The sequence below is a fragment of the Lonchura striata genome, chromosome 36, assembly GCF_050655825.1.
Source record: "Lonchura striata isolate lonStrDom1 chromosome 36, ASM5065582v1, whole genome shotgun sequence".
In the NCBI taxonomy this organism is placed as follows: domain Eukaryota; kingdom Metazoa; phylum Chordata; class Aves; order Passeriformes; family Estrildidae; genus Lonchura; species Lonchura striata.
Window position 1 is genome coordinate 8,544,037 of NC_140738.1, and position 19,604 is coordinate 8,563,640.

General features: G+C 52.4%; 1 pseudogene; it reads left to right on the top strand.

Moving 5' to 3' along the window:
• The first annotated feature begins 17,455 nt into the window (after positions 1-17,455).
• LOC146764112 (uncharacterized) lies at positions 17,456-19,604 on the top strand (annotated as a pseudogene).

Consider the following 19,604-nt stretch of genomic DNA (forward strand, 5'->3'; position numbering starts at 1 on the left):
CCACACAAGCCCCATGGCAGTGCCTGGGGCCCAGCCCCCAGACCCAGCCAGCCTCAGCTCTGGCAGCAGAGTCCCACTGTGCCAGCCTGGGGACACACGGAAGAGCCCTCTGTGCCTGACTGGAGTGACCATGGCACCTGCTTTTCTTCCTGACTGATGGAGATCCCGGACAGAGATGGCACCCTTTTGTACATAGTTTTTAGAGTTTGTTGTTGACTTTAGGATATAGGTTTTAGGGCTTTGTTTTGTCTTCTGTAAATACATTTCAGATATTGTTGTTAGATATGTTCTTAGGTATATACCTTCTATAAACTGTTGTTATTACAAATATTCTTACAAATCTAAATGTGTTCTGTGTCTTCATTGCTGTTCTTCTGTAAATAAACAACCGTGATTTTTCCCACCCCAGTTCTCTTTCCATTTGCTTCAGGCACAGGCTGTATTGGCCAAGTTGCGGTTTCCACTTGCTCCAGGTTCCCAGGGCTGGAGGTTCATGGAGGAGCTGGCACAGCCACCCCAGGACTGGTTGTCCCACTCAGAGGGTCCCGCTGACAGAGGTCACTGTCTCCTTGCAGTCTCTCTGGACACACTGGGTAGCTGCAGGGGCAAATCCCAGCGTGCCCTGTCCCATGGGATCCCATGCTGGGACTCAATGTCCCATCCCGGGTGAGCACTGCTTGTGGCCCTGGGCTCAGCATGGCAGGCCTGGTGCTCACACCCGTGCAGACTTCAAGCTGGCCATGCACAGCTCCGTGTTTCTCCCAAAAATATCACTGCTGCAGCACCTGGGATTCCCCAGTGCTGGGCTTTTTATCCCCACTGCATGGAGGATCACATGGCAGGGCAAAGGATGGATCCCATGTGGCATCCAAGCTGCCCTGATCCAGGCTGGGCACAGCCTGATGAACGATGAACACATCTCGCAGGGATATGGAAACGTCCCCTGAAAACCCAGTTCAGGGAGAGCCTGAGCTCTTTTGTGGCTCTAGGCAGGAAGATGCTGAGGATCTCCCAGAGAGGCTCAGCAGGCAGTAGGATTGTGCCTGCATCTCACTCTGGAAATGCCAGTGGCTCAAGTGAGAGCTGTGGGAATGATTTAGAATGCACTGAGAGGGGCCACAGTCCTGCACAGCTCTTACATCAGGAGCAAAGAGCAGCCTGGAGGCTGGGGAAGGCTGGAGCTGTACCACTGTGTGCTCATCCCTCACCTTCATGGGGAGCTGCCCCCAGAGTTGCTAAGTATGACTTTGATGGTTCTCCTGTTGGGTGTATTTTGGAGCAGCTGTTATCTGTGGCTTTTTACGGTGATCCCGTGGAAAGCAGCCACTTGCCTGCTGTGATGAACTCAAAACTAATACTAATACCTCATTCCCTTTGGTTTTATTTGGCTTTTTAAATCTATTTGTTTGATTGGTTTGCGTGGGTTTGTTTGTTTCTGGGTTTTGTCTGTTTTGGTTTGAGTTTTTTGTTTGCTTTTTCATAAGACTCAGGTGAAGTTGGCAAAGCCAAATTTAAGAGAATGTACACCAGGCTTGACTTTCCAGAAATTACTTTTGGCTGGGTTTAATGGAAACCTCCAGGCTCAGGATCACCAGTACTTTGGCAGGTTTTGCTCTGCAACATCAGTCTGCCCAGACTCTGCTCGGTGTTTCACAAATGGAGAAGACAATGGATATTGTGCCAAGCTTCCTCTCAAACAGCCAAAACTGCAACTGCATGAGAGAAAAAAAGAAAAAAACAGAGACTATATTCACCAATTAGTGCAGAACCAGTGTCCCACTGTTTTGACCTCCACTGTTATTAATTTTGTACATTGAGAGGCAAAGCTGGGCCTAAAGCTTCCATTTCTCCATTCCTGATGCCATTTGACTCCAGCCTGGACTCCCCCTGATCACACTGCCTGCTGTCCACGTGGGGCTGGGGATGCTCAGCCTGGAAAGAGGAGACCCTGGGGAGGCCTCACTGCAGCTCTGCAGCACTGCAAGGGTGCCACAAGAAAGACTGGGACAGAGTGTTCCACAGGGCCTGTGGCAACAGGACAAGGGGGGACGGCTTTCAGCTGCAGGAGGCTGATTGAAGCTGGATCTGAGGAAGCTGCTCTTTGCCACTGAGGGTGCTGAGGCACTGGCCCAGGCTGTGGATGCTCCATCCTTGGGAACAGGGCTCTGAGCACCATGCTCTGGGGGAACGTTGCTAAGCATGGAACCAAAGGCTCTCTAGCTCAATGGACATGTCACAATCCATGTCCCATCTGGAACTGCCAGCACCCAGCAAGCAGCACAACACAACCGCTGGCCCTGGGCTCAGCACACGCTGCACGCTGCTCCTGCTGCTCCTGTCACCCTTCTTGTTCCTGCCCAGATAGCTCAACTCTCCAGTCTCCAAAGCTGCCTAAGGCCTGGATTGTGCCATCCATCCCTGCAGGATGCTGGCATTTGTCCTGAGGAAGGTACGGTGCCATTCCATGGAGGTGGATCCCCCCAGCTGCCCGGGTGTGGGCTGGAGTTCTCGGCGGATGGGGTGGGACAGGGACCCCACTCTGAGGTTTTGCTACCTCTGCAGGCTGTGGCAGGCAGAGAGGACAAGATGGAGGTGGACACACAGGCTGATAGAGAGGAAAAGATGGAAGTGGACGGAGAAAAGACAGGAGAGGAAGAGATGGAGGTGGACACCCCAATTGATACGGAGGAGGAGATGGAGGTGGATGGAGAGCAGACTGGAGAGGAAGAGATGGAGGTGGATGTGGATGTGGAAGAGGAGATGGACTTGGACATGGAAGAGTACACCGAGGACATGGACATAGATGAAAAAGATGAAGAGGAGGCCATGGTCCTGGGATGAAGACCAATGCCAGCAGCAGGACAGGCATGTGGTCCCCACAGGCAGAGTGGGTTCCCTGCAGCCAGGCTGGGGCGGGGCTGGTCTGGGTGGTCTCTGCTCAGGCCCGTGGTACCCAGTGCATTGGGTTCTGGTGGCCATGCCCAGCCTGCCCTGTGCTTGCTTTGGGCCACACAAGCCCCATCCCAGTGCCTAAGGCCCAGCCCCCAGACCCAGCCAGCCTCAGCTCTGGCAGCTGAGTCCTGCTGTGCTAGCCTTGGGACACACGGAAGAGCCCTCTGTGCCTGACTGCAGTGACCATGGCACCTGCTTTTCTTCCTGGAGTGATGGAGATCACGGACAGAGATGGCACCCTTTTGTACATAGTTTTTACAGTTTGTTGTTGCCTTTAGGATATAGGTTTTAGGGCGTTGTTTTGTCTTCTGTAAATACATTTCAGATATTGTTGTTAGATATGTTCTTAGGTATATACCTTCTATAAACTGTTGTTATTACAAATATTCTTACAAATCTAGATGTGTTCTGTGTTTTCATTGCTGTTCTTCTGTAAATAAACAACCGTGATTTTTCCCACCCCAGTTCTCTTTCCATTTGCTTCGGGCACAGGCAGTATTGGCCAAGTTGCGGTTGCACTTGCTCCAGGTTCCCAGGGCTGGAGGTTCATGGGGGAGCTGGCACAGCCACCCCAGGAGTGGTTGTCCCACTCAGAGGGTCCCGCTGACAGAGGTCACTGTCTCCTTGCAGTCTCTCTGGACACACTGGGGAGCTGCAGGGGCAAATCCCAGCGTGCCCTGTCCCATGGGATCCCATGTTGGGACTCAATGTCCCAGCCAGGGTGAGCACTGCTTGTGGCCCTGGGCTCAGCATGGCAGGCCTGGTGCTCACGCCAGTGCAGACTTCAAGCTGGCCATGCACAGCTCCGTGTTTCTCCCAAAAATATCACTGCTGCAGCACCTGGGGGTTCCCCAGTGCTTGGCTTTTTATCCCCACTGCATGGAGGATCACATGGCAGGACAAAGGATGGATCCCATGTGGCATCCAACCTGCCCTGATCCAGGCTGGGCACAGCCTGATGAACGATGAACACATCTCGCAGGGACATGGAAACTTCCCCTGAAAACCCAGTTCAGGGAGAGCCTGAGCTCTTTTGTGGCTCTAGGCAGGAAGATGCTGAGGATCTCCCAGAGAGGCTCAGCAGGCAGTAGGATTGTGCCTGCATCTCGCTCTGGAAATGCCAGGGGCTCAAGTGAGAGCTGTGGGAATGATTTAGAATGCACTGAGAGGGGCCACAGTCCTGCACGGCTCTTACATCAGGAGCAAAGGGCAGCCTGGAGGCTGGGGAAGGCTGGAGCTGTACCACTGTGTACTCATCCCTCACCTTCATGGGGAGCTGCCCCCAGAGTTGCTAAGTATGACTTTGATGGTTCTCCCGTTGGGTGTATTTTGGAGCAGCTGTTATCTGTGTTTTTTTATGGTGATCCTGTGGAAAGCAGCCATTTGCCTGCCGTGATGAACTCAAAACTAATACTAATTCCTCATTCCCTTTGGTTTCATCTGGGCTATTTTAGTCTCTGTGTTTGATTGGTTTGCGTGGGTTTGTTTGCTTTTGGGTTTTGTCTGTTTTGGTTTGAGTTTTCTGTTTGCTTTTTCATAAGACTCAGGTGAAGTTGGCATAGCCAAACTCAAGAAAATGTACACCAGGCTTGACTTTCCAGAAATTACTTTTGGCTGGGTTTAATTGAATCCTCCAGGCTCAGGATCACCAGTACATTGGCAGGTTTTGCTCTGCAACATCAGCTTGCCCAGACTCTGCTCGGTGTCTCACAAATGGAGAAGACAGTGGATATTGTGCCAAGCTTCCTTTCAAACAGCCAAACCTGCATCAGCATGACAGAAAAAAAGAAAAAACCAGAGACTATATTCACCAATTAGAGCAGAACCAGTGTCCCACCATCTTGCCCTCCACTGTTATTAATTTTGTACATTTAGAGGCAAAGCTGGGCCTAAAGCTTCCATCTCTCAGTTCCTGATGCCATTTGACTCCAGCCTGGACTCCCCCTGATCACACTGCCTGCTGTCCACGTGGGGCTGGGGATGCTCAGCCTGGAAAGAGGAGACCCTGGGGAGGCCTCACTGCAGCTCTGCAGCACTGCAAGGGTGCCACAAGAAAGACTGGGACAGAGTGTTCCACAGGGCCTGTGGCAACAGGACAAGGGGGGACGGCTTTCAGCTGCAGGAGGCTGATTGAAGCTGGATCTAAGGAAGCTGCTCTTTGCCACTGAGGCTGCTGAGGCAGTGGCCCAGGCTGTGGATGCCCCATCCTTGGGAACAGGGCTCTGAGCACCATGCTCTGGGGGAACGTTGCTAAGCATGGAACCAAAGGCTCTCTAGCTCAATGGTCATGTCACAATCCATGTCCCATCTGGAACTGCCAGCAGCCAGCAAGCAGCACAACACAACCGCTGGCCCTGGGCTCAGCACACGCTGCACGCTGCTCCTGCTGCTCCTGTCACCCTTCTTGTTCCTGCCCAGATAGCTCAACTCTCCAGTCTCCAAAGCTGCCTAAGGCCTGGATTGTGCCATCCATCCCTGCAGGATGCTGGCATTTGTCCTGAGGAAGGTACGGTGCCATTCCATGGAGGTGGATCCCCCCAGCTGCCCGGGTGTGGGCTGGAGTTCTCGGCGGATGGGGTGGGACAGGGACCCCACTCTGAGGTTTTGCTACCTCTGCAGGCTGTGGCAGGCAGAGAGGACAAGATGGAGGTGGACACACAGGCTGATAGAGAGGAAAAGATGGAAGTGGACGGAGAAAAGACAGGAGAGGAAGAGATGGAGGTGGACACCCCAATTGATACGGAGGAGGAGATGGAGGTGGATGGAGAGCAGACTGGAGAGGAAGAGATGGAGGTGGATGTGGATGTGGAAGAGGAGATGGACTTGGACATGGAAGAGTACACCGAGGACATGGACATAGATGAAAAAGATGAAGAGGAGGCCATGGTCCTGGGATGAAGACCAATGCCAGCAGCAGGACAGGCATGTGGTCCCCACAGGCAGAGTGGGTTCCCTGCAGCCAGGCTGGGGCGGGGCTGGGCTGGGTGGTCTCTGCTCAGGCCCGTGGTACCCAGTGCATTGGGTTCTGGTGGCCATGCCCAGCCTGTCCTGTGCTTGCTTTGGGCCACACAAGCCCCATCCCAGTGCCTAAGGCCCAGCCCCCAGACCCAGCCAGCCTCAGCTCTGGCAGCTGAGTCCTGCTGTGCTAGCCTTGGGACACACAGAAGACCTCTCTGTGCCTGACTGCAGTGACCATGGCACCTGCTTTTCTTCCTGGAGTGATGGAGATCACGGACAGAGATGGCACCCTTTTGTACATAGTTTTTACAGTTTGTTGTTGCCTTTAGGATATAGGTTTTAGGGCGTTGTTTTGTCTTCTGTAAATACATTTCAGATATTGTTGTTAGATATGTTCTTAGGTATATACCTTCTATAAACTGTTGTTATTACAAATATTCTTACAAATCTAAATGTGTTCTGTATTTTCATCGCTGTTCTTCTGTAAATAAACAACCGTGATTTTTCCCACCCCAGTTCTCTTTCCATTTGCTTCAGGCACAGGCAGTATTGGCCAAGTTGTGGTTTCCACTTGCTCCAGGTTCCCAGGGCTGGAGGTTCATGGGGGAGCTGGCACAGCCACCCCAGCAGTGGTTGTCCCACACAGAGGGTCCCGCTGACAGAGGTCACTGTCTCCTTGCAGTCTCTCTGGACACACTGGGGAGCTGCAGGGGCAAATCCCAGCGTGCCCTGTCCCATGGGATCCCATGCTGGGACTCAGTGTCCCAGCCCGGGTGAGCACTGCTTGTGGCCCTGGGCTCAGCATGGCAGGCCTGGTGCTCACACCAGTGCAGACCTCAAGCTGGCCATGCACAGCTCCGTGTTTCTCCCAAAAATATCACTGCTGCAGCACCTGGGGTTCCCCAGTGCTTGGCTTTTTATCCCCACTGCATGGAGGATCACATGGCAGGGCAAAGGATGGATCCCATGTGGCATCCAAGCTGCCCTGATCCAGGCTGGGCACAGCCTGATGAACGATGAACACATCTCGCAGGGATATGGAAACCTCCCCTGAAAACCCAGTTCAGGCAGAGCTTGAGCTCTTTTGTGGCTCTAGGCAGGAAGATGCTCAGGATCTCCCAGGGAGGCTCAGCAGGCAGTAGGATTGTGCCTGGATCTCGCTCTGGACATGCCAGTGGCTCAAGTGAGAGCTGTGGGAATGATTTAGAATGCACTGAGAGGGGCCACAGTCCTGCAAGGCTCTTACATCAGGAGCAAAGAGCAGCCTGGAGGCTGGGGAAGGCTGGAGCTGTACCACTGTGTGCTCATCCCTCACCTTCAAGGGCAGCTGCCCCCAGAGTTGCTATGTATCACTTTGATGGTTCTCCCGTTGGGTGTATTTTGGAGCAGCTGTTATCTGTGGCTTTTTATGGTGATCCCGTGGAAAGCAGCCACCTGCCTGCTGTGATGAACTCAAAACTAATCCTAACTCCTCATTCCCTTTGGTTTTATTTGGATTTTTTAAATCTATTTGTTTGATTGGTTTGCGTGGGTTTGTTTGCTTCTGGGTTTTGTCGGTTTTGATTTGAGTTTTTTGTTTGCTTTATTATAAGACTCAGGTGAAGTTGGCATAGCCAAACTCAAGAAAATGTACACCAGGCTTGACTTTCCAGAAATTACTTTTGGCTGGGTTTAATGGAATCCTCCAGGCTCAGGATCACCAGTACATTGGCAGGTTTTGCTCTGCAACATCAGCTTGCCCAGACTCTGCTCGGTGTTTCACAAATGGAGAAGACAATGGATATTGTGCCAAGCTTCCTTTCAAACAGCCAAACCTGCATCAGCAGGACAGAAAAAAAGAAAAAAACAGAAACTATATTCACCAATTAGAGCAGAACCAGTGTCCCACCATCTTGCCCTCCACTCTTATTAATTTTGTACATTTAGAGGCAAAGCTGGGCCTAAAGCTTCCATCTCTCAGTTCCTGATGCCATTTGACTCCAGCCTGGACTCCCCCTGATCACACTGCCTGCTGCCCACGTGGGGCTGGGGATGCTCAGCCTGCAAAGAGGAGACCCTGGGGAGGCCTCACTGCAGCTCTGCAGCACTGCAAGGGTGCCACAAGAAAGACTGGGACAGAGTGTTGCACAGGGCCTGTGGCAACAGGACAAGGGGGGACGGCTTTCAGCTGCAGGAGGCTGATTGAAGCTGGATCTAAGGAAGCTGCTCTTTGCCACTGAGGGTGCTGAGGCAGTGGCCCAGGCTGTGGATGCCCCATCCTTGGGAACAGGGCTCTGAGCACCATGCTCTGGGGGAATGTTGCTAAGCATGGAACCAAAGGCTCTCTAGCTGAATGGTCATGTCACAATCCATGTCCCATCTAGAACTGCCAGCAGCCAGCAAGCAGCACAACACAACCGCTGGCCCTGGGCTCAGCACACGCTGCACGCTGCTCCTGCTGCTCCTGTCACCCTTCTTGTTCCTGACCCGATACCTCATCTCTTCAGTCTCCAAAGCTGCCTAAGGCCTGGATTGTGTCATCCATCCCTGCAGGATGCTCACATTTGTCCTGAGGAAGGTACGGTGCCATTCCATGGAGGTGGATCCCCCCAGCTGCCCGGGTGGGCTGGAGTTCTGGGGGGATGGGGTGGGACAGGGACTCCACTCTGAGATTTTGCTACCTCTGCAGGCCGTGGAAAGCAGAGAGGATAAGATCTTGGTGGACACGCAATCTGATAGAGAGGAGGAGATGGAAGTGGAGGGAGAAAAGACGGGAGAGGAAGAGATGGAGGTGGACACACCAATTGATAAGGAGGAGGAGATGGAGGTGGATGGAGGACAGACTGGAGAGGAAGAGATGGAGGTGGATGTGGATGTGGAAGAGGAAATGGATGTGGACATGGAAGAGTACACCGAGGACATGGACATAGATGAAAAAGATGAAGAGGAGGCCATGGTCCTGGGATGAAGGGCGATGCCAGCAGAAGGACAGGCATGTGGTCCCCACAGGCAGAGTGGGTTCCCTGCAGCCGTGCTGGGGCGGGGCTGGGCTGGGTGGTCTCTGCTCAGGCCCATGGTACCCAGTGCATTGGATTCTGGTGGCCATGCCCAGCCTGTCCTGTGCTTGCTTTGGGCCACACAAGCCCCATGGCAGTGCCTGGGGCCCAGCCCCCAGACCCAGCCAGCCTCAGCTCTGGCAGCAGAGTCCCCCTGTGCCAGCCTGGGGACACACGGAAGAGCCCTCTGTGCCTGACTGCAGTGACCATGGCACCTGCTTTTCTTCCTGGAGTGATGGAAATCCCGGACAGAGATGGCACCCTTTTGTACATAGTTTTTAGAGTTTGTTGTTGCCTTTAGGATATAGGGTTTAGGGCTTTGTTTTTGCTTCTGTAAATACATTTCAAATACTGTTGTTAGATATGTTCTTAGGTATATACTTTCTATAAATTGTTGTTATTACAAATATTCTTACAAATCTAGATGTGTTCTGTGTTTTCATCGCTGTTCTTCTGTAAATAAACAACCGTGATTTTTCCCACCCCAGTTCTCTTTCCATTTGCTTCAGGCACAGGCAGTATTGGCCAAGTTGTGGTTTCCACTTGCTCCAGGTTCCCAGGGCTGGAGGTTCATGGAGGAGCTTGCACAGCCACCCCAGCAGTGGTTGTCCCACTCAGAGGGTTCCGCTGACAGAGGTCACTGTCTCCTTGCAGTCTCTCTGGACACACTGGGTAGCTGCAGGGGCAAATCCCAGCGTGCCCTGTCCCATGGGATCCCATGTTGGGACTCAGTGTCTCAGCCAGGGTGAGCACTGCTTGTGGCCCTGGGCTCAGCATGGCAGGCCTGGTGCTCACACCAGTGCAGACTTCAAGCTGGCCATGCACAGCTCCGTGTTTCTCCCAAAAATATCACTGCTGCAGCATCTGGGGTTCCCCAGTGCTTGGCTTTTTATCCCCACTGCATGGAGGATCACATGGCAGGGCAAAGGATGGATCCCATGTGGCATCCAACCTGCCCTGATCCAGGCTGGGCACAGCCTGATGAACGATGAACACATCTCGCAGGGACATGGAAAGCTCCCCTGAAAACCCAGTTCAGGGAGAGCCTGAGCTCTTTTGTGGCTCTAGGCAGGAAGATGCTCAGGATCTCCCAGGGAGGCTCAGCAGGCAGTAGGATTGTGCCTGCATCTCGCTCTGGACATGCCAGTGGCTCAAGTGAGAGCTGTGGGAATGATTTAGAATGCACTGAGAGGGGCCACAGTCCTGCAAGGCTCTTACATCAGGAGCAAAGAGCAGCCTGGAGGCTGGGGAAGGCTGGAGCTGTACCACTGTGTGCTCATCCCTCACCTTCATGGGGAGCTGCCCCCAGAGTTGCTATGTATCACTTTGATGGTTCTCCCGTTGGGTGTATTTTGGAGCAGCTGTTATCTGTGGCTTTTTATGGTGATCCCGTGGAAAGCAGCCACTTGCCTGCTGTGATGAACTTAAAAACTAATCCTAACTCCTCATTCCCTTTGGTTTTATTTGGATTTTTTAAATCTATTTGTTTGATTGGTTTGCGTGGGTTTGTTTGCTTCTGGGTTTTGTCTGTTTTGGTTTGAGTTTTTTGTTTGCTTTTTCATAAGACTCAGGTGAAGTTGGCAAAGCCAAATTTAAGAGAATGTACACCAGGCTTGACTTTCCAGAAATTACTTTTGGCTGGGTTTAATGGAATCCTCCAGGCTCAGGATCACCAGTACATTGGCAGGTTTTGCTCTGCAACATCAGCTTGCCCAGACTCTGCTCGGTGTTTCACAAATGGAGAAGACAATGGATATTGTGCCAAGCTTCCTTTCAAACAGCCAAACCTGCATCAGCATGACAGAAAAAAAGGAAAAAACAGAGACTATATTCACCAATTAGAGCAGAACCAGTGTCCCACCATCTTGCCCTCCACTCTTATTAATTTTGTACATTTAGAGGCAAAGCTGGGCCTAAAGCTTCCATCTCTCAGTTCCTGATGCCATTTGACTCCAGCCTGGACTCCCCCTGATCACACTGCCTGCTGTCCACGTGGGGCTGGGGATGCTCAGCCTGGAAAGAGGAGACCCTGGGGAGGCCTCACTGCAGCTCTGCAGCACTGCAAGGGTGCCACAAGAAAGACTGGGACAGAGTGTTCCACAGGGCCTGTGGCAACAGGACAAGGGGGGACGGCTTTCAGCTGCAGGAGGCTGATTGAAGCTGGATCTAAGGAAGCTGCTCTTTGCCACTGAGGGTGCTGAGGCACTGGCCCAGGCTGTGGATGCTCCATCCTTGGGAACAGAGCTCTGAGCACCATGCTCTGGGGGAATGTTGCTAAGCATGGAACCAAAGGCTCTCTAGCTCAATGGTCATGTCACAATCCATGTCCCACCTGGAACTGCTAGCAGCCAGCAAGCAGCACAACACAACCGCTGGCCCTGGGCTCAGCACATGCTCCACGCTGCTCCTGCTGCTCCTGTCACCCTTCTTGTTCCTGCCCCGATACCTCAGAGCATCAGTCTCCAAAGCTGCCTAAGGCCTGGATTGTGTCATCCATCCCTGCAGGATGCTGACATTTGTCCTGAGGAAGGTACGGTGCCATTCCATGGAGGTGGATCCCCCCAGCTGCCCGGGTGGGCTGGAGTTCTGGGGGGATGGGGTGGGACAGGGACTCCACTCTGAGGTTTTGCTACCTCTGCAGGCCGTGGAAAGCAGAGAGGACAAGATCTTGGTGGACACGCAATATGATAGAGAGGAGGAGATGGAAGTGGAGGGAGAAAAGACAGGAGAGGAAGAGATGGAGGTGGACACACCAATTGATAAGGAGGAGGAGATGGAGGTGGATGGAGGACAGACTGGAGAGGAAGAGATGGAGGTGGATGTGGATGTGGAAGAGGAAATGGATGTGGACATGGAAGAGTACACCGAGGACATGGATGTTGATTAAAAAGATGAAGAGGAGGCCATGGTCCTGCGATGAAGACCAATGCCAGCAGCAGGACAGGCATGTGGTCCCCACAGGCAGAGTGGGTTCCCTGCAGCCGTGCTGGGGCGGGGCTGGGCTGGGTGGTCTCTGCTCAGGCCCGTGGTACCCAGTGCATTGGATTCTGGTGGCCATGCCCAGCCTGTCCTGTTGTTGCTCTGGGCCACACAAGCCCCATGGCAGTGCCTGGGGCCCAGCCCCCAGACCCAGCCAGCCTCAGCTCTGGCAGCAGAGTCCCCCTGTGCCAGCCTGGGGACACACGGAAGAGCCCTCTGTGCCTGACTGCAGTGACCATGGCACCTGCTTTTCTTCCTGGAGTGATGGAGATCCCGGACAGAGATGGCACCCTTTTGTACATAGCTTTTCGAGTTTGTTGTTGCCTTTAGGATATAGGGTTTAGGGCTTTGTTTTTGCTTCTGTAAATACATTTCAAATACTGTTGTTAGATATGTTCTTAGGTATATACTTTCTATAAACTGTTGTTAATACAAATATTCTTACAAATCTAAATGTGTTCTGTATTTTCATCGCTGTTCTTCTGTAAATAAACAACCGTGATTTTTCCCACCCCAGTTCTCTTTCCATTTGCTTCTGGCACAGGCAGTATTGGCCAAGTTGCGGTTTCCACTTGCTCCAGGTTCCCATGGCTGGAGGTTCATGGGGGAGCTGGCACAGCCACCCCAGGAGTGGTTGTCCCACTCAGAGGGTTCCGCTGACAGAGGTCACTGTCTCCTTGCAGTCTCTCTGGACACACTGGGTAGCTGCAGGGGCAAACCACAGCGTGCCCTGTCCCATGGGATCCCATGTTGGGACTCAATGTCCCAGCCAGGGTGAGCACTGCTTGTGGCCCTGGGCTCAGCATGGCAGGCCTGGTGCTCACAGCAGTGCAGACTTGAAGCTGGCCATGCACAGCTCCGTGTTTCTCCCAAAAATATCACTGCTGCAGCACCTGGGGTTCCCCAGTGCTTGGCTTTTTATCCCCACTGCATGGAGGATCACATGGCAGGGCAAAGGATGGATCCCATGTGGCATCCAACCTGCCCTGATCCAGGCTGGGCACAGCCTGATGAACGATGAACACATCTCGCAGGGACATGGAAAGCTCCCCTGAAAACCCAGTTCAGGGAGAGCCTGAGTTCTTTTGTGGCTCTGGGCCGGAAGATGCTCAGGATCTCCCAGGGAGGCTCAGCAGGCAGTAGGATTGTGCCTGGATCTTGCTCTGGACATGCCAGTGGCTCAAGTGAGAGCTGTGGGAATGATTTAGAATGCACTGAGAGGGGCCACAGTCCTGCAAGGCTCTTACATCAGGAGCAAAGAGCAGCCTGGAGGCTGGGGAAGGCTGGAGCTGTACCACTGTGTGCTCATCCCTCACCTTCAAGGGCAGCTGCCCCCAGAGTTGCTATGTATCACTTTGATGGTTCTCCCGTTGGGTGTATTTTGGAGCAGCTGTTATCTGTGGCTTTTTATGGTGATCCTGTGGAAAGCAGCCATTTGCCTGCTGTGATGAACTCAAAAGTAATATTAACTCCTCATTCCCTTTGGTTTTATTTGGATTTTTTAAATCTGTTTGTTTGATTGGTTTGCGTGGGTTTGTTTGCTTCTGGGCTTTGTCGGTTTTGGTTTGAGATTTTGTTTGCTTTATTATAAGACTCAGGTGAAGTTGGCATAGCCAAACTAAAGAAAATGTACACCAGGCTTGACTTTCCAGAAATTACTTTTGGCTGGGTTTAATGGAATCCTCCAGGCTCAGGATCACCAGTACATTGGCAGGTTTTGCTCTGCAACATCAGCTTGCCCAGACTCTGCTCGGTGTTTCACAAATGGAGAAGACAATGGATATTGTGCCAAGCTTCCTTTCAAACAGCCAAACCTGCATCAGCATGACAGAAAAAAAGAAAAAAACAGAGACTATATTCACCAATTAGAGCAGAACCAGTGTCCCACCATCTTGCCCTCCACTCTTATTAATTTTGTACATTGAGAGGCAAAGCTGGGCCTAAAGCTTCCATCTCTCCGTTCCTGATGCCATTTGACTCTAGCCTGGACTCCCCCTGATCACACTGCCTGCGGTCCACGTGGGGCTGGGGATGCTCAGCCTGCAAAGAGGAGACCCTGGGGAGGCCTCACTGCAGCTCTGCAGCACTGCAAGGGTGCCACAAGAAAGACTGGGACAGAGTGTTGCACAGGGCCTGTGGCAACAGGACAAGGGGGGACGGCTTTCAGCTGCAGGAGGCTGATTGAAGTTGGAGCTGAGGAAGCTGCTCTTTGCCACTGAGGCTGCTGAGGCACTGGCCCAGGCTGTGGATGCCCCAGGCTTGGGAACAGGCCTCTGAGCACCATGCTCTGGGGGAATGTTGCTAAGCATGGAACCAAAGGCTCTCTAGCTCAATGGTCATGTCACAATCCATGTCCCATCTGGAACTGCCAGCAGCCAGCAAGCAGCACAACACAACCGCTGGCCCTGGGCTCAGCACACGCTGCACGCTGCTCCTGCTGCTCCTGTCACCCTTCTTGTTCCTGCCCCGATACCTCAGAGCATCAGTCTCCAAAGCTGCCTAAGGCCTGGATTGTTTCATCCATCCCTGCAGGATGCTGACATTTGTCCTGAGGAAGGTACGGTGCCATTCCATGGAGGTGGATCCCCCCAGCTGCCTGAGTGGGCTGGAGTTCTGGGGGGATGGGGTGGGACAGGGACCCCACTCTGAGGTTTTGCTACCTCTGCAGGCTGTGGCAGGCAGAGAGGACAAGATGGAGGTGGACACACAGGCTGATAGAGAGGAGGAGATGGAAGTGGAGGGAGAAAAGACAGGAGAGGAAGAGATGGAGGTGGACACACCAATTGATAAGGAGGAGGAGATGGAGGTGGATGGAGGACAGACTGGAGAGGAAGAGATGGAGGTGGATGTGGAAGAGGAAATGGATGTGGACATGGAAGAGTACACCGAGGACATGGATGTTGATTAAAAAGATGAAGAGGAGGCCATGGTCCTGGGATGAAGAGCGATGCCAGCAGCAGGACAGGCATGTGGTCCCCACAGGCAGAGTGGGTTCCCTGCAGCCGTGCTGGGGCGGGGCTGGGCTGGGTGGTCTCTGCTCAGGCCCGTGGTACCCAGTGCATTGGATTCTGGTGGCCTTGCCCAGCCTGTCCTGTGCTTGCTCTGGGCCACACAAGCCCCATGGCAGTGCCTGGGGCCCAGCCCCCAGACCCAGCCAGCCTCAGCTCTGGCAGCAGAGTCCCCCTGTGCCAGCCTGGGGACACACGGAAGAGCCCTCTGTGCCTGACTGCAGTGACCATGGCACCTGCTTTTCTTCCCGGACTGATGGAGATCCCGGACAGAGATGGCACCTTTTGTACATAGTTTTTAGAGTTTTTTGCTGCCTTTAGGATATAGGTTTTAGGGCGTTGTTTTTTCTTCTGTAAATACATTTCAGATATTGTTGTTAGATATGTTCTTAGGTATATACCTTCTATAAACTGTTGTTATTACAAATATTCTTACAAATCTAAATGTGTTCTGTGTTTTCATCGCTGTTCTTCTGTAAATATACAGCCGTGATTTTTCCCACCCCAATTCTCTTTCCATTTGCTTCAGGCACAGGCAGTATTGGCCAAGTTGCGGCTTCCACTTGCTCCAGGTTCCCAGGGCTGGAGGTTCATGGAGGAGCTGGCACAGCAACCCCAGGAGTGGTTGTCCCACTCAGAGGGTCCCGCTGACAGAGGTCACTGTCTCCTTGCAGTCTCTCTGGACACACTGGGTAGCTGCAGGGGCAAATCCCAGTGTGCCCTGTCCCATGGGATCCCATGTTGGAGCAGGGCTGAACCTGTGTTGTCCTGCAGAGCCTCATCCATGGCTATTCCTTGGGTAGCCCCAGTGATAGTAAAAGGGTTTTTAAATCTTAGGGTTTTAGGTTTAACAGGAAAAATAAGCTTAGTAGGCCCTGGAAAAATAAATACCCTAAGCACCAGAAGATCTTGTACTCGCTAGAACTGCACCTGTGTATCTAGTACATGATAAATTATAGAATAGTTAGATGTGATGATTGTTTAGTAATTAAATATAATTACTCTTTAATCATTAGAATAATCATGAGAAACTGTGGTCAGGGACCTAAGAAAGATCACAAGAATCTCATGTCAATGTATATAATAGAACAATATAATTTTAATAATAAATATGTGAGTTATGTAACGATAGAATATAAAATACTTTCAGCTCGAAAGCCATGTTGGAGTCAGATTTGGGTCTGTACCCCTGACTCCCAGCGCTCTTAGTAAATCACCTGCATATAATCATATCCCGTGATTATGTGTGTTCCAGAACGCTAACACCCAGGCCAGCCAGGGTGCACTGGGCTGTGGGCAACCCCTGTTCCTGGGCATCCTGAGGGGCTGGAGCAGCCTGGAGGCAGCCTCAGCACAGGGGCCTTGGTCCTACATAGACCGAGATTTCCTTTGGTGCCACGTCCCCGCCCCAGACCACTGTCCTCAGCCTCAGCTAGCTCTCCTGCAGGGTGAGTAGGGTGAGTGGAAGCACCCTCTGCTGTACCCGGCTGGGCTTTGGAGAGTGCTTTGTGGGTCCTGAGGTCGCTGCTGATTCCAACGGCGAGGAAATGAGGAGAGACACTCGTTGGGGGCAAAAATCCGATGTTTATTGAGGTCCTTGGGTCCAACAGCACCGGAGGGGGCCAGCCAACAAGTGCAACTCGGGGGTGCTGGCAACATGTTACATAGGGAGAGGGCGGGGGGGCCGATCAGCCAGTGGGGAACAGACAGGAGTGACTCTGTGGGGATTTACATCTGGGGATCCAGTGAGGGATGGGCAGGGTAGGGGTCCCAGGACCTCATCCAATCACTCGGTGCCCTGGATGGAAGTTTCCAGAGGTAGAGGAAGGGGCACCGAGTGACAGACAAGGCACTTGGAAGGGGGCAAGGAACTGGCTTGGCATTTTCTAGGGAAACTGACACTTGGGGAAAGGCGGGAAAACTCAGGGAGAAACCAATACAGTATGGGGGTACACTGGAACAAACCATGACAGAATAAAGATGTAATAAAACATATAAAACCGCAACTCCACAGTTTGGTTAATAAAATTGTTAGAGAGATGCCCCTGCCCCAATTAAGGTGCTAACAAGACCAAATCCAAAGTGGATTTTATTGAACAGTAAATGTGAGGTAGAGAGAGACATGGAAAAAGAAAAGGGGAGAGAGCAAGGGAGTGACAGGGACAGAGATCTCCCCTGGGGCAGGGCAAGTGTGACATTGTCCCCTGTGTGCGTGGCCTTCCCAGGGTGGGGGTTTTACACCTGAGCCAGTTTGGGTAAGGGGGGTGGTGTTCACCCCCCACCCCGAGCAGGGATTGCCTCACTGTTTCAGGTTACAATGTCAGATGTAACCAAAAGTGTTTTCAGTCCCCATCTCCATAAACTGTTATCAACAGGTGGGGCAGTGTTCTTTATCTCTTCCATGGCTCAGCCCTGATAACGCCCTGCAGGGGCCATCTTCTGTTAATGGGCCATTGAGTGTCACTGCAGCACTGATAAAATTACATCATCCCATTGTGGGATGCTCCGCCCAGGGGGAGGAACCAAGCATTCCTGCCTGGATATAATCTCACCATTTGCAACACCACAACCACCTTGCCTACTGGATTCCCAGAGGACAAGAGCTCCATAACCACCACTGGACCTTCAGAGGAAGACCAGACCCTTCTACAGGATCACTGCTTTAACAGAATCACGTTCATCACTCGAGCTGGACTGCAGCCACAATTTCATCAGACTGCTACCACCACCCTGATTATCAGGGTGTCAGGTTATATCCTGACTTTGTCAGATTAAACCAGTGTTTCTCTATTATTGCCTTGATTTTAATTTTCTTATTCAATTGTCATTCTGTCTTAGACTCTCCCTGGTTTGCCTTCAAACCAGTACAAAACTCACTGTGCTTATCCCTTGTTTTCTTCCCAAAACAGGATTTTCCCATACCCAACCCTTTGCCAGATGGAGAAGGCTATGAGGAAGAGGAAGATGCCCTGGGACACCAAGGCAGGTGAGGAGGAAGTCAGTGCCCCTTTCCCCCTCTCTCCTGCTCCATCTCCCAGCTCAGCCTGGCCCCCTGCTGCAGGACAGCCCCGCTGCCGGTGCCCTCCTGCCGGGGACGCACTGGGGGGATCTCCTTGTCCTTCCCTGTTGCACGGAGGCAAATCCCATCCTCTCCTTGTCCTTCCTCCCCCAGAGCAGGAGCTGCGGATGGAAACCAGGAAGGACAAATCCCTGCAGCAGAACCTCATGGAAGAAGCCATTTTGAGCAACTCCACAGAACAGGAATCCAACAGGGAGGAAAATCCCTGGAGATCTCACAGGAGGAGGGGCTGCAAGCCCAGCCCAGGATGCTCTGAGGAGGAAAGACCCACTCTGGGCCAGGAAGGTGGGCAGAGCTTCAGCCAGAGCTCGGAGCTGGTGGTCCCTGAGAAGCTTCCTGATGGGGAGAAGTCCTACAAGTGTTTGGAGTGTGGGAAGAGCTTCAGGCAGAGCAACAATCTGAAATGACACCTGATGATCCACACCGGAGAATGGGCCTACAAGTGTGGAGAGTGTGGGAAGGGCTTCGGTTGGAGCTCAGAACTCATCAGGCACCAGCGCATCCACACTGGGGAGAGGCCCTATGAGTGTCCCGAGTGTCAGAAGAGGTTTCACACCAGCTTTGATCTCTTCAAACACCAGCGCATTCACACAGATGAGAGGCCCTTCCGCTGCCCCGACTGCGGGAAGGGCTTCAAGCGCAACTCTCACCTTGTCAGGCACCGGCGCATCCACACCGGGGAGAGGCCCTACAAGTGTCCCCAGTGTGGGAAGAGCTTCACCCAGAGCTCTGACTTGACCAAACACCAACGGAGGCACCGGTAAGGGCAACCCTGCGAGTACCCCAACTGCAGGAAGAGCTTCGTGCTCTGCTCCAGCTCCATCCCCCACTGCAGGACCCACATTGGGCACAGGTCTGGTGACCCACATTCCCTGTGATCCATGTTGGGAACAAACCTGGCTGCTTCTCCTGTTGGTTTGGCCCTAATTTTCCTCTGATTCATCTTTATTCTTTAAACACAGCCAAAGCAGGGTTAAATTAAAGAAATTGATCAAAAATATCTGAAGTCCCACCATTTCACAGGAGTTTGAGGGGGAATTTAGGATTTGGGGATGGATTCTGTGTGGAGTGCCCCTGTTGCTAAGAGGTAGGAATTTGATCTCACCCTTCTTGTGTTGTTAACAACTCCTCCCTAGACCCAAACCCTTACTCTACCCCTGGGATACCCTATACAAACCCCACGGCCCTGCCTTTGCCCTGCCTTTCGGGGGTAAGAAATGGATTCTGGAACCAAGACCTGTCTCCTTTGTTCCTGCTGCCGGCAGCTGCACCCTCCCTGAACACTCTGAACTCAACTTCTGGAGAATTTGTGGGTTCTGGGGTGATCTTGGGCAGTGTTCTCCATCTCTTTGCACTCCAAAAGCCAAGAGGGATGGATCTGTCACCACAAAACCACTCAACCCCACTGAAAACAACTGAATTTTAACCTATAAAGGCACAATCCCACCTCAAATTGCTTGTTTCCACCTGAAAAAAACTCAATCCTACACAAAGCTCATTCAATTCCACAGCTGCCAGGGTGAGATGGGGTTGGGAGGAGATTGGGAGAAGTGGGATCTCAGTTTGGAGTGGTGGGATGGGGATTGTGTGGGG